Consider the following 11,946-nt stretch of genomic DNA (forward strand, 5'->3'; position numbering starts at 1 on the left):
AGGAACAGGCTTCCCCAGGAGACAAGGACGACATTAACATATCAGTTCCCCACCTCAAACGCCCAGCCCAGGCCATTGCCAAGGGCGTAGTGTCAGACTGGTCTCTTTATCATTAAAAAGGGACTGAGGAAATTACCATAACACCTTTTTGGGCCTTTTGTCTCAAAGCCAAGTACCATGGCCCCCTAGTGACGGGAGTCTCTCTCCTCAGCTTCTCCAAATAAATCTTGCTTTAAAACTAAACTGTGCCTGCATGAAAATTCTTCTTTCCTGCGAGTCAAGAATTGTGGTTGCTGCCGTATTTTGACTCAAAAACTCTGCAACACTGGTAGTCTCCCCTACCTTGCACTTCATAGAGTGAACTTCACAACTATTACAGAGAAGTGGCTATTTGGCACATAGGGCAGTCACTCAGGACACCTGCAGCTTACATAGGAGTGCCTAGTTTCAAGTCCTGGATGTACCGCCAATTCCATCCCCCTACTCGTGAGCTTGATGAGAGCTGCATCCTAGCAGGTGGTTGCTCAGATGCTGAGCCCCTGCCAGCTCCATTGGAGACCTGGATTGAACTCCTCGTTCTGGCACCATTGTGGCCCAGTTCTTGCAGTTGCAAGCATTTGGAGGCTAAATTAGCAGACAAAAGCATGTTCTCTCCCTCTATCTCTGCTTTTCAAATAAATACAATAAATAAAAAATTGAAAAGAATCAACTGTAGCACAATTGGAAAGAGGGAAAGATGACAACAAGGAGGGAGGAAAGAAGAAAGATTGGTCATTTCTTCTCCTGCCATCCGTTTGTAGGCTACACACCATCCAATATTAATCTGCCATAATGCTCACATTTTCCACTTTTACTTCCCTTTACTAGAAGCTTTTGTCTCTCCTTAACAATGCAGCATGTGCTTTGCAAAATACAGACCCAAAATTGATGTGCTGCTCCTATTTCCTTGGGCATTCGTTTGTGTAATGATTTGATGATGAGCCATTAAGTGCTGCAGACAGGACAGGCCCTAGCTTCCTGGAGCTAGCCCAAGCCAATCCTTGTGAACAGCCTACCTACCAACAGGAGTAGCTCGACCTGTGACTATGTTACTAAGGATCCTGTCGAACCTCCAACAAAACAACAGGCGCACTTCAAAACCCCTGGCAATCCCTTGGATGCATTTTCTCTGCACACTGTGGAGGTGGGTGCCTTGAATTACATCATGATGAGAAAGATTACAGAGGTTTAAAATGAGCTGTTCGAAAACCAAACACTAAGCCACCAGATTTGTTACATTCAAAATTTCTCTCCTGACCACATGAAGTTCTATGTATGCAAAATGCCTGATACCATTCTGTCTCCATTTTCTATCTTTATTGGTGTGTTTCATTTCCCTTGCTTTCTAAACAACGTAGGTGGAGAGGATGCAAGTCGATAGGGTTCATAGGCAGTGTCATTTCTTCATGAAGGTATATTAGCCCACCCAGGAAGTGCACAGGGCACTGACCAACCAGATCTGACTAATGGGGGGGGCACATGTTGTTGTGCGGTATTGAGTTAAGCCACTGCAGGTCACACTTGGCATCCGATACTGGAGTGTCTAAGAGGCAACATGATGATTCAAGCGATTGGGCCCCTGCTACCTACATAGGAGATGTGGCTGGAGTTCCAGGCTCCTGGCTTCTGCCTGGCCCAGTTCTGACTGTTGCAGACTTCTGGGGAGTGAACCAGCAGATGGGAGATTACCCTCTCATTTGCTCACTCTTGTTCTGCCAAGTATATGGAAACAAATAAATACTTCAAATGGAATAAAAGTACAGCATTTAGAGCCCTCTTACCACCTTATCATGCAAAATTCAGTATACTGAGTGTATCTTTCTGAGTCAGAAAAAAAAATTAATAGCATATTTCCCACAAATGTCACTTTGATAATATAAAGGAATCAATCCTGCTATTCCAAACTTTTGCTTTTGGCATATTAAGAACATCTTTAAAAAAAGCATGTGTGTGTAAGCACATTATCTGTGTAGTCATGTAGTAAATGGAGAAAAATGCATACATGTAGACATACACACATGCTCACATGTATACCTGGTTTAACTGTGTTTCATTCGTTTAGTAGCTCTATAGTTATAGTTTGACAAATCTGAAAGGATACACCTGTCTTCATCATTCCCAAATTGGTTCATTTTGTCTACATAAAGCAGAGTGACCCTGATGATGAAGAAATATAAAATTCTTTCTCTTCAAAGTGAATTAAAATGTGACTAAAAGACATTTTGATATGGCCCCCTAGTGGAACGCCTTGGCAACAGGAAGGCAGCAAGCACCACTGAGACAATGATGGCACTCCTAAGTGCCAGGGATTGCCAGATGGGATTTTCAGGAAAAAAGTCAGGTAAAGGGGAAGGAGATCCTAAGAAAGAGTTCCCTACAGGAAGAGAGACCCAATGCTAAAAAGAAAAAGGAAAGTGAAGAAAATGTCCCAAAGTGACCTATTTTCCCAACGCCTGTTTTCATTGTATCTCGAGAAACGCAGTGAGGTCAGGAATGGCACAGCGTGCACAGTGTGTGTCCACAGCTCCTCGGGAGGCGTCCTAGCAGCGGACTTCAATCAATGTAGTAAGCTACAGATCAAAGGGTTACAATGTGGTAAAATTAGCCTCAGCAAGAACAATTATTTTTTTTTCTTAAATTGAACTATAAAAAAAGAATACAGTATGCGAGGACATACTGCTATGTAACTATAATATCCAGCTGAGAGCTTATATCAAGAACCAGGAATCATGCTTCGTGTCAGAGCCAATGAACTGTAAGAACTTGGAAACTATTTTTCCTGGTTCACCATTTCCTGGTGGTCAAAAAATGGCTACATGGGTCATCTTTTATTCCTACACTACATATAAATTCCATTACTTTTAATAGGCCACCTATATAACCCCGGGCTATGTTATGATCATTCGTTTTTATTCTGATTAAAATAAAAACTTATTGTTATAGTTATTTGTATAAAATATCAATATTTTAACTGTTGACTTAAATTTTCCCAATGTTGCAAATTTAAACATACATGTTCATAAGAAATCATATGCTCTAAGTCCACACACCCAAAAATACAATTCCATAGATCGACACATTATCACCATATACACCTGCCCTTACTTTTCTATGAAAGATGAATGTGATTCATGTGCATATCCCATGTACAGTATCTAGCTCTACACACCTGGGGTCCGATGCTGTAGGCCCTACTCCAGTGAATCTAGACTCTACGTACACAGCAAATTTTCTGGGTAGTGTACCATGTAATTCAAAAATACACACAAACCCTGTTGTGACTCTACACAAATAAACTTCAAAAAATTTTCCCAACTAAATAATTTTGAAAGTATAACTACAATGAATTGGCTTTCCGCATTTCTTTTTAAAAAAATCTAAAGGGGACTTTTATACCAGAAAATGATCAATATCACTAGATTGTATAGTAACTGTATCATACAGAACGTTGACAGGGTAATATCTACCAAATAGCTTATTTTAACCAAGCTATGAGAAGACAGAACACTATGAATAATTTTATGATTATTTATATGCTGCCTTAATTCACAGAAAGTAGAGGTTAATAAAGAGTGAAAGTCTATAATTGCATGATCACAATACATTCACTTCTTAAATGAGTCCGAACTTCACCCACAATATCTTGATTTGGTTAAAAAAATACAGTCTAATTTTACTCTTAAACTTGTGTTCTCTGATATATAACTTTTGCAGGAAGAAAACAGCTCATTTAGTGTCCTTTATTACATTTTATCTGGATAAGTATGGTAAATACAGCATGAAATTTGAATTGCTTGTCCTGGAAAAGATGTCTGTTAATGTTATAAAATAGAAACAGGAGAAAGCAAATTTTAAGCAGTAAAATATTTAAGTGCTTTTCTTTCTGTCTTTACTTTATCCACAGTTCACTGCTTGGCAATTTCAGATCCTGTGATAAGAGAGCAACATCAAGCCACTCAGTCATCCCTTTTCTGTAGCTTGAAAGCCTTAGAAGTGCTAGACTTTTGGCACCTGAATATTGTTTTTATACAAGAAGACCAAAACAGCCTGCCAACTGATGATCTTTCATTGCAAGCCAATGGTCAAGGTAAGTAGCAAGGGTATGCCCATTGAGCCAGGTGGCTGGCTGGTAATGGAAGGTTATATGCAGTATAATGCACTCCAGGGTGGCATTCTCTGGGTGAAAATAAAAAGCATATTTGCAAAGTGATTAGCTAAATTCATCAAATAAACAAGCCCATTTAACGTTCCTATAATATCCCCTTGTAAATCTGCTAGAACAAATGGAAAATATTTCCCTAAATCAGAAGACATGTATTTTTTTAAATATAGGAAATCAAGAAAATGCTATTCATGAGCATCTGTGACGTATGTTAATTGTGCATTATCAAATTCACTGGAAACAAAGAAATATTTGGAATCCATACCTCCAAAGGAAGACACTGGCAAGCAAGGAAAAAGAGCTTGTTCTATAACATGGATGTTCTTTTACTAAAGTCCATGTCTATTTTCCAGTTTTTACAGGGTTAATTTTTTACTTTTCCATTCTATCTTAACCAATATATTAAAAATCTACTTTATAATGTGATTATCCAGTCACTTAAAAACATATATATGAAAGCTTATATCACTAATTTTCCCTTTCCTGTATAATGTAAATATATTTATGGTAAGATTAAAAAAAAATTAAGGAAATACAATTATAGTAGTGACACATAGGGGATTGCCTCCCCCTAAAGAACATTAGTAATTATTGCAACTAGAAAATTCCAAACAGAATTGGCACCTTATATTCTGATTTCCGCTATTACACTTGATGTTTGAACTCTTTATGCTTTTGTTTGCAAAGTGAGAGCTGAAAGTAGCTTTCCGGTCAACTGAGTTCAAATATCAACATCAAGTGTTGTTGTTGTTGCTGTTGTTTTGCATACATTGTTTATGTACTCTAAGTACCAGAAACTCCTAAATACTCAGAAGCATTTTTTAAAAAAGCAATCAGTTTAAAACACACACATTAAATCTTTAGCCCCCTCTTTGAATGTTATTCTAAAGCAACATTTTTTTAAATTACTTAAAACAACTATATTCCCGTATGAAAACTCCTAAAAACAACTGAGTACTGAGTGAAAGTTAGCAACCATAGCTTTTAAGTTGGCTGTGTTGCTTCATCACTGAACATTAGCTACCAGTTCACTGCAACTGATACAAGGAAGTGCCTAGAAACATCTCCAAAAAGATTGTGATTAAAAAGGTGCTGCTAAATTCCCAAGATTTAGGGGGAAATCCCTAATAATAATTTCACTGATTGCTCATGCATGGCATGGTGGTAAGCACCAACTTAGACATGCATTATCTCCTCGCTTTAGAATAACATACAACTCTTGTATTAACTGACTTTCCAGAACACGAAGAGGTCAAGTCTGATGTCAGAGATGACAAGACTAGTAACCAACAGAGCCTGTAGTGTAACTCAGCCCCTCTGACTCAATCCAGAACTCTCCACTGTCTTGATGTCTCAGAGAGCTATGAGATTCCTGACACACTAACGGAAATAGGACTGGAATGGAACAATAAAAATGCTGACACAACCTTACCTATCGCTGCCTTAATTGTGCCTTTATGTTACGCTTCATAATTTGAGTATCACCAAAAGACTTGATACTTTTAAATTTTGCCAGTAAATATTTCTTAGGTTGCCACAAATTAAAGAGTAGTGCATATTAAAAAAAAAAAATACCAGATTTGATAAACACTGCAGATCTTATCTATTTTATGATAAAGTATATCCCAACAAAGATTTGGAACATAGTAAAGCACAGTTTGGGACAGATCAAAAGATTGTGAAATTCAAATCTTAATCTTCAAAGTTTAGTTCTTCTGAAAAATGTTTTATTGATGAATCATTTAAAGACAGTCCTGATTTTGTCCATATACATCGTGAATATAAGCAAATTCTATTCAAAACTGTCTCTAGTTTCAGAAACACTGTAATTATTTATCTGTTACATGTACTGACCTTCTTGAACCTGAACAGTAAACAAAATGAGTAGCTTCCATATTCATAAATGGTATTTCTTTTTTTCTCCAAATATTTCCTAATCTAACTACATAACCTAAGCAGACAAAGCAACAATTAAGTAGAGAAATAGATCTCACATTTCAAGGTACTTACTGCCTTCACGTTTAAATGCTTTCTTATTAAGCAAAGCCTTTTATTATTGATTTTGCAGGATACTTAAGAAAAATGCTATGACCTGCATTGGTTATATAATCCTCTTCCTAAAGAAAGTAACAGGTTATAAAGTGCCATTAAAATCATTTAAACTCTCGTTCCTCCCATGAATCTAGGCTGGTCTGAAGAAAAAGGACAGCAATGACATGTGTACATGTGTGTCACGGTCAGCGTCTTTTGGTACACACTTGTTTATATTTCTGCTAGCATTTCCATCCACTACTAATCTTAGAAAACCTCCAGAGCAAGCCTTGTTTGGTAACATATGTGGGGAACTCAGAAAACAACTGAGAAAGTCATTTATAAAATATTCAAATAAAGCTTACAGGGAAAAAAATCATTGTGCACTATATTTCTGCACACAGTTGTAGACTAACAGGCTGGGAAGAGCCGTAGTGCTACCCTGACCCCTGAAGGAAGCGATCAGGAGTTAACTTCATGTGCAATTTCCTACACAATATGAATAGCAAACCTCCAAAATCACTGGCACAGCATCTCAATGTTCAGGGATATCCTGCAAGAAACCAAGTCACCTCAAATATCAGATCTCAAAATTTCATTCAACAGTTTCATCATTCTCATCTGGGGTAAGCAAATCTTTTCCAAGTTACTTAGTGGGTAGCTAAAAACCTACATCCAACTCTTTATGTCTATGAGGAAAAGGAATAGAAGGAATTAAAAAATTCGAACAGAAGAAATCATCTCATCTTCCTGGAGGAAAAGTCATTTAGTCTTCTCTGTGAAATAACTGTAAAGGGAAATGGGAAGCGGCACAGCTAGATGATGAGATGATTCAATTGAACAGAGTTAAGATTTTGGCAGTTTCATTTTGGGGGATATACAAAGTGCTAAGGGAAAAACAGATCCTTAAACAGTAGAAAGCCAAAAGGAGCTGCTGTGTATTTTCTGTTTTAAAAGAGTCTGAATGAAACATGAGGGCAAATGTCATTCCAGTCTGCAGTGTTCCCTCCTCTCTACAGTGAGCACAGGGCATTTCTCGCATCTCAAGCTCCAAGTCTCAGGTAGCTGCAACATGTCTTTTAAGCCATTCAATAGGCAAAACTTGAAAACGGATTGCTCTTTATAGCTGGGATTGGTATGAGTGATCAACTCAATGTCAGTTTTTAAAAACTGAGTAGGATACTGTTACCGTTAAGGTTTCTACTTCTCTTTTTGCAGAGTGTTGAAAAAGAGGTTGTCATAGCAAAGACAGAGGCACGGAACACTCAATTCTGACACACCGTGGAAGCAAGCATCATTTTTATGAAGGAACCACCACACTGTAATCTGCATCAAGCTCCACCAGGGAAAAGGCAAGGGGGGGACACTAGTCATTCTGTTCACAGTCTTCATTTCAGTGCAATTAACTTTACACTCAGTTGGGGGGGGGTCACATATTTCAATCATAGGGTAAAGACCTGTGACCTTGACTAGGCTCCTCAGTCCCAGTTATTCAATGGGGCACTTGTGAAACCTTGTGGACTCATTTCCACGCTCTGCGGGTGTGGCTAAAATTGCTTCCGTTCAGCCCTAAAGCTTACATGATCTGCTGTCCCTCCAAAACTCACTATGAGAAAACTCCTGCTAAATTTGCCACGGAGATCAAGGTTTACAGGACCCTTGTAGCTAATCTCTGTATGCCCTCCTCCTCTCCTGGCTTTTACAAGCCTTCAAAAGTTAACAGGGTGATGGAGCCTCTCTCTATACAATCATTTCATCTCAGTATCGTTGACTGAAGCTCGCTGATGTAATGAAGTTACATAATCACCGATTATGCACGACTTCCATCCATCTTCCTACATATCCACATTATCTTGTCCCCTCCCCTTTGGATCAATCTACCAGGTAAGATTTATAACACATGTAAATGCTCCATTCTCCCATCATAGCTACTGAATATGGGACTTTAGCATTGCAGCACAGAGCACTGAACCACGTCATCAATATTGATTTTTTTAAATCCCATTTCCCAGGCAGAACATGCTTAAGTATCCTTAGTGCACTAGTCTCTAACTTTTTCATGAAAAGGTAAAATAGATAGGACATATCTCCAACTTAAGGTTAAGGGAAGTGTGTAATTGCCTGCATTTCCCAAGCTGGCTGCATGGCAAGGAAACAGTGGTCCCTGCTCCCAGACCTTCAACTCCTCTGCACGTGGGTCGCAGCTTCTGCTCGTTAGGATGCTGGGTAAATAATGCCATTATTGGGCAATTAAACTTAAGAAAGAAAACAGTATGGGTAATCTTTAAGATACTAGTGCCTCATTCCCCTGTATCCTAGTCAGTATTTTCAGCTTCTTCCTCTTTTTTTTCTCCCCCACTCTGGATGATAATTCAATAAATTTTTAAAAAGTAGCCCAGGACACTTAATAATCTCCAATAACCACATCCTTGAGAACAATTAACAATGATTATCATCTTAAAGTTTAAGAACTTGACAAGTGGGATGTCCCCGGTCCCATTGCGGCTATGAAATGCAGCAGAATGCTGCACTGAGTTGAAAACATATTTCTTTAAATGAATAAAGAGTAGCTCGTTTCATCTGAAAGGGGGCTCTTCAGTAAGTGCTCCCCTCACTGTCGCTACCCCTTCCAAAACGCAGAACCCACAAATATTGCCTCCAAACAAAGAGTGTCTACCAGAATTAATTTAAGACACTCTTCTATATCAAAAATAATTGGGGGGGGGTAAGTGATGCTATGATTTATTTTCAATTACACTCAGACTACAGGCACACACACACACACACACACACACACACACACACACACACACACCAACACACCCAACTGCAGTTATTCCATTCAGTGCCAATAACTGGCCACATCACAGCCATCAATGCGATGCAGCAATGATCCAAGTCACCCATTCCCAGCACAAATGCCCAAGTTTGCCCGTGCCACTGATGGGTATGCATATAGAAAAATGACCTTACCCACAACAGTCTTCCGAATTATTCTCCTCTGGATATCAGACGCTAAGGTAATTGCTGGTCATCACAATGCGTATTCAGAAAAATCCACGTTTTACTCTCGTGTTCTTATTCTTGCTTTTGCTAGCAATTAATATCGTGAACAAGATACCCATTCACAAATGCCAAGTTCACCATAAAAGCAGATAATTCCATACAGATCTTTCCTACAAGACTGTCTGTCTCCAGTTAGTTCTCAAAGTGCCCGATTGTTTGGTGAAGATACAATCCAGGTGCAGAGCAGGGGAGGGGGGGGAGGCAAGGAAGAAAAAAGAAGAGGCAGAAAGAAAAGGAGAGCCTGGGAGAGGAGGGAGCAGAGAAAGAGGGGGGAAATAATTTTTAAAACAGAAGGAAGAGGAAAAGGCCGGTAAGTGAGGAAGTCTGTGAGCTCTATGACAAGAATTGGAGTCTCGCTTGCAAATCTTCTGGATACATGTAGGTTTTCAAATCCTCCTGTTCTCCAAGTAACATTTCCAGATCCGGGATGCAGCCATGAGAGAGAATCCTATGTATATTTCACAAGTATCCCGCAATAACAGATCCGACGGGCTTTTCCTTGTACAGTACTGCTATGTGAAAGCACACAACCCCTGCTGTTTGGAAAGGTGTCTCCTGGGTCCTAGCTCTCTTCAGCAGCCCCCAAAAATGATTTTTCAAAAAAGAGAGAGTGTGTGTGTAGGGGGGAAAGCAGCTTCGCGTTTGTCTTGAATGATGCTAATCCTGAGCGAAAATGACAAGCAAACCAAGAATAGCACGAGATCTTGATTAATAGCCACAATCCACTCAAAAATTTCCCAGGGAAGAAGGAGCGAAAACAAGAGAAACTGCAATGCATAAATGATTCCAGTGTTTCTACAAGATCGGTTCATTTGATTGAATGCATTATCTGGTTTGCTGCAAGTCATAAAGAAGATAGTATTACTGCCACCCAATGGATATTTTAGTACTAGCCAATCCACAGACAGCCACCGCTTTGCGAGTTTTAGTTTTTAGAAGACCGATGAGAAGGGGTGGGGGTGAGGGGGGAAGCCTGGGAATTTGGGGGGAAAGGACCCTAGGAAGCTCCGGAGCTGTTCTTCCGGGCAAGAGTGGACGGCAGATTTGGATGCTTACCTAGTCTTGCATTAGCCACCTCAGAAATACCGCTCCATTTCTCAAGGAAGTAGAAAGGCAGAGAGCGGTGCCTGGGCTGATACACTCATAATAACCTCCTTTTCATCTCTTCTCTTTGAAGCAGATTTATTACTGAGTATAATCTCACTCTCTCTCTCTCATCCTCCCTCCCTCCCTCTTTAACCTCACTCCCTCCGTGTGTGTGTGTGTGTGTGTGTGTGTGTGTGTGTGTGTGTGTGTGTGTGTGTGTGTGTGTGTGTGTGTGTGTGTGTGTGTGTGTGTGTGTGATGAATTTCAAAGGGGCTGCGGTTTAAGGGGCCGGTCGCACCCGCAGGTGGCAAGGTGCTAATTGTTTCTAAAGGGCAGTTTGGCAAAGTGCTTCAGTCTGTATTGGTATGTAAACCGTAAGTCCTTCAGGCAGGAAGCCTCCACCACTGGTCGGTTTAGGAAAGGCTAAACCAATCCCTAGCGAGTGGTCGCTGTGGAAGAGGGTGCCGTGCCAGGCTCGCTGGGAGGCGGGCAGGGGGATGGGAGGAGGAGCAGAGAGGAGGAAATCGAAGAGGCTCCTCTTTCTTTCCACTGGTGAATAGAGCTCCCTCCTAAGTTCCTTTCGGGGCTTTTGGTGCTGGTAAATGAATGAGGCTACTGGCTCAGTTTCAGGGCCTGGTTCTTTCCCCTCTGGAGAGCAAGGTGCGCACAGGTGATTGTGTGCTCTCAAATTTTAATGTATGCAGATCACCTCGGGGTCCTGTTAAAAGGCAGATTCTGATTTGGACGGTCTGGTCTAGAGGCTGCAGTTTCTTATCAGCTGCTTCACTGTCCACAATCACGGCTGCTAGTCCAGCCAGACCCCTGGGGAAGTGTTCCTGTTTACACAGAGTATTAGGGTCTAACCGCAGGGTAGACCGGGTGCCTAAGAGCAGACACTGCTCTCAGCCAGTCACCAATCCTTGCTTCCAGCCACTCCCTGAAGCCCCCCTCACTAACGTGCTCTACCATGCACTCCACAGGCTTTTGTAATGGAAAGTTTAACAGGATAAACCAAACAAACCAAACATAGAATGATAAATAGGTTAAAAAAAAAAAAAACAGCCTTGGCCCTGGAGAACTGTATCTTCATACAATCCAGGGGCTAAAACACAAGTTGAAGATAAAGGCAATGTTTGCAACAGTTGGGGGAAATGCGAACGGAAGTCAGCACGCAGGTGAGGAATGAAAACTGTGAAACTAAAAAGGCAGGTCAAGCTATTTTGAAGGAAAAAGCAGTCAACTGAATTTTCCAAGCCAAGCCAAGGAAAGATGGGGTTAGGCGGGTTCTCTGAAGGGAACTTACCAGCTTAACCTCCTCTTCTCCATGCCGGTGCTCGCTTCGCCACAGCCCTGGCCCGGGTGCTACAATTCAGAGTAATCAGAAGATCAGAGGTGAAGAAATAAATCCCCCTCCTCGTCCAGTGCGTCATGAGTATGTTCTGTATCTTCTACCCAGTCCTTTAAGTTGACCCATTTAAAGTGAAAACCTTCACCTGTAGCAGACTGCGAGGGGGGCACAATTAACAAATTTAATAGCTTCAAGCAAAGCTTGGAAGTCAAAG

The 11,946-nt window shown here is 40.6% G+C and overlaps 1 protein-coding gene across 1 annotated transcript in view; it reads right to left on the bottom strand.

Annotated features, from left to right (window-relative positions):
- IL1RAPL1 (interleukin 1 receptor accessory protein like 1) overlaps nucleotides 1-10,114 on the bottom strand; it is a 1,237,397-nt gene extending 1,227,283 nt beyond the window's left edge. Inside the window, exon 1 of the mRNA XM_041000130.1 lies at nucleotides 9,206-10,114. The gene's annotated coding sequence lies outside the window, so the exon portion shown is untranslated. The remainder of the gene's footprint in view (nucleotides 1-9,205) is intronic.
- Between the last annotated feature and the right edge of the window lie 1,832 nt (nucleotides 10,115-11,946).

Source organism: Ochotona curzoniae, unplaced genomic scaffold (genome assembly GCF_017591425.1).
Source record: "Ochotona curzoniae isolate NIBS_2020 unplaced genomic scaffold, NIBS_Ocur_1.0 contig_1274, whole genome shotgun sequence".
Taxonomy (NCBI): domain Eukaryota; kingdom Metazoa; phylum Chordata; class Mammalia; order Lagomorpha; family Ochotonidae; genus Ochotona; species Ochotona curzoniae.